A 3134-nucleotide genomic window follows, 5' to 3' on the forward strand; every position below is an offset into this window, starting at 1 on the left:
ACAAAGAATAAGTCCTGGGGTCGATTTGTTCGACTAAAGGCGGTGCTCTAGCATGGCCGCAGTCAAATGACTGAAACAAATAAAAGAATTTGTGTGTGTATGTGTGTGTGTGTGTGTGTGTGTGTGTGTGTGTGTGTGTGCGTGTGTATGTCTGTATGAGTGCGTAAATATAGATATACATACAATTATATTGAGGGCGGCAGACAGACAAGCAGACAGACGAATAGATAGATAGATAGATAGATAGATAGTTAGATAGATAGATAGATAGAAAAACAGACGACAGACAGAAAGGCAGACGACAGATAGATAGATAGATAGATAGATAGATAGATAGATAGATAGATAGATACATTTCTTTTATTAGCCACACATGGCTCAACGAAGATGGGACAAATACAATGTAGAGCGTTTCTTTTTGGGAGGGGGAAGGAAGGAAAAAAAAAAAAAAAAGATAGATAGGTGTGGGCCTATGTGTTTAATAATCCTGTAAACTAATATGTTTCCTCGTGTAAGCGATCTCATATTTGTTTACGTATTGTTGTAGCTGCGCCTGCCAGCAGCGTTTTCGGTCCGTGAGTTATAAGCAGCGTCGTGTTACTACAGCAGTACCGTGCATTATAGCAACGTTATAAGACCCTACTTACTGACAGCAAGTCACGGCATTCACAGATCTCCATTGGGTCCCAATACCTGTGGAGCTCCCGGGCAAGGGCCCCAGTTTGATCATGCCTAAAGAGGGCCCTGTGCAAGTATCATTTACCGTTTATCGTTTATCGTTTATCGTTTACTTCTTTCAGTCGTTAGACTGCGGCCATGCTGGGGCATCGCCTTGGAGATGTTTTAATCGACAGAACCGATCCCAGAACTTTTCGTTGAAGTCTGGTACTGATTCTGCCGCCCCTCTTATGCTGAACTGCTAGGTTACTGGGACGTAAACACATCAACACCGGTTGTCAAGCGGTGATGGGGGAAGTACTCATACACACATACACGCACGCACGCACGCACACACACACACACACACACACACACATATATATATAGTGAACACACACATACATACAGGGTGCGATAGATAAATTGTCACCATTTTTTTTATTTCTCGCGTGCGCATTGTTTGGTTTTGATTTTGTCGACTATACAGTATAGTAAGGTCCGTTGGGCACCGTCTGTGAGAAAAGCAGCACCATGACGCAATTCACTCTGCCAGAAATTTGGAAATGACATGCTGTATTGCTTGGCATTCGCACCGGAAGCGCCAATACGAACAGATGGTGATCACAGAGCAAACGTTGGTTTGCCATGTCCCTAAAAGATGTACCGATAATGATAAAAATCAAACATCCTGTCAACATCAATGTGTTTGGAGTGTACACTAGTGATGGCGACCTTATGCCTCCGTTCATCTTCCCACACGGCCTCAGACTCAACACGGACGCCTACATCAAGTGTCCGGAGGAAGTAGTGCTGCCCTGGGTCAAGAGTTTGACTGCTGGAAGACCCTGTGCTTGGCAACAGGACTCTGTACCATGCCACACAAGCAGGAGAACCCAGTCATGGCTGTCAAACAATTTCTGCGACCACATCACCCCTAACATCTGGCCACCTAATTCCGCAGACTGCAACCCCCTTGATTATTATGTGTGAAGCGCAGTTGAACGGGAGCCCAACAAACTCCTTCTAACACCAAAGATAAACTGAAGGCAAAAAGTTATGGCAGCATTCACCAACTTAAACAAGGAGATCGACTAGAAGGATCGCAGGAGATTCCGAAGTAGTCTGGAGGCCGTGACTGAAGCCAACGGCGATCATATTGAATAAATTTATTCTTTAGTATTTCAAGATATTTTAATGTAATTTTGGTAAATATGTCTGTTAAAATGAGGTGTCAGAGTTATTTTCATTTTTGCGTAATTTAGACGACAATTTATTCACCGCACTCTGTATGCCGGCTCTAGTCTATAGCAGAAGACAGGTGCCACGCAGTGGGACTGAACTCAGCACCACCATGTGGTTGGGAAGCAAACTTTTTACTACACAGCTACGCCTGCTCCCTGTATGAATATGAATACAACACTGGTGCCACGCAGACAGCCTAGGGAGAATGGAATGGAAAAAGTTGTTTGTAGATACATAAACATCCTGAACTGACGGACGATCTATCTATCTATCTATCTATCTATCTATCTATCTATCTATCTATCTATCTATCTGTCTGTCTGTTTATGTGTATATTTATATATATGTGTGCATGTGCGTGTGTGTGTGTGTATAATGTATATGCATATGTTATGTGTATGTATTATGTACGTACGTTTGCATGTGTACGTTTGAGTATCACAGCGTCCCATAGACGAAACTAAAGTAGTTTGTCCATAAAAAAATGTAAACACATACACACACACACACGCACGCACACACACACACACACACACACACACACACACACACACACACACACACACACACACACACACATGCCCGCATACACGAAGCATATAAACTGGTTGTCATCGATCTGTTGAGAAATAGCAGCCAAAATCTTCCTGAAATCACCTCCCTGTCTTGCATAAGGAAGTAACAGATTACATAATGTTGTCTTTCGAGCTTCGAGCTTGATCATAGGCGTGCTCGATTACAACTGACCCGGCGCCAAATATCATCATCATCGTTTTTATCATCGTCCGCGTCATCATCATCATCAACAACACCAGCAATACCAACAACAGTAATATGCTGTAGAGACCCCCGCGTATAAGTAACATATATTTTTTTTTTCACCTACCTTATTGCTCCGCTCTCTTTCTCATCTGTACTGTAACAATCAGCAAGGTCCACCACACTGACTGTTGTTACTGACTTGGCGGATGTCAGTGCCGGCGGCGGCGACGGCGGCGGTCGAGAAAGAAACCGTGGTGGTGGTGGTGGTGATCGTCGTCGTGGGTGTAGTGATAATGGTGGTGGCGGTAGTGGTGTAGTTGTAAGCATTGGTTATAATGATAGTGAAAGCGTTGAGGGGGTGATACTGGTCCTGCTGGTAGTGGTGGTGGTTGGTGAAGGTTGGATTTAGTAGTTGTGATGTCAGTGGTGGTGGTGGTGGTGGCGGTGGTGGTGGTGGTGGTAGTGGAGGT

The 3134-nt window shown here is 44.1% G+C and overlaps 1 protein-coding gene across 1 annotated transcript in view; it reads right to left on the minus strand.

Moving 5' to 3' along the window:
- LOC106876381 (ras-related protein Rab-13) overlaps positions 1-3058 on the minus strand; it is a 44812-nt gene extending 41754 nt beyond the window's left edge. Inside the window, exon 1 of the mRNA XM_014924894.2 lies at positions 2789-3058. The gene's annotated coding sequence lies outside the window, so the exon portion shown is untranslated. The remainder of the gene's footprint in view (positions 1-2788) is intronic.
- Positions 3059-3134: the final 76 nt, after the last annotated feature.

The sequence above is a fragment of the Octopus bimaculoides genome, chromosome 14 (assembly GCF_001194135.2).
Source record: "Octopus bimaculoides isolate UCB-OBI-ISO-001 chromosome 14, ASM119413v2, whole genome shotgun sequence".
Classification (NCBI taxonomy): Eukaryota; Metazoa; Mollusca; class Cephalopoda; order Octopoda; family Octopodidae; genus Octopus; species Octopus bimaculoides.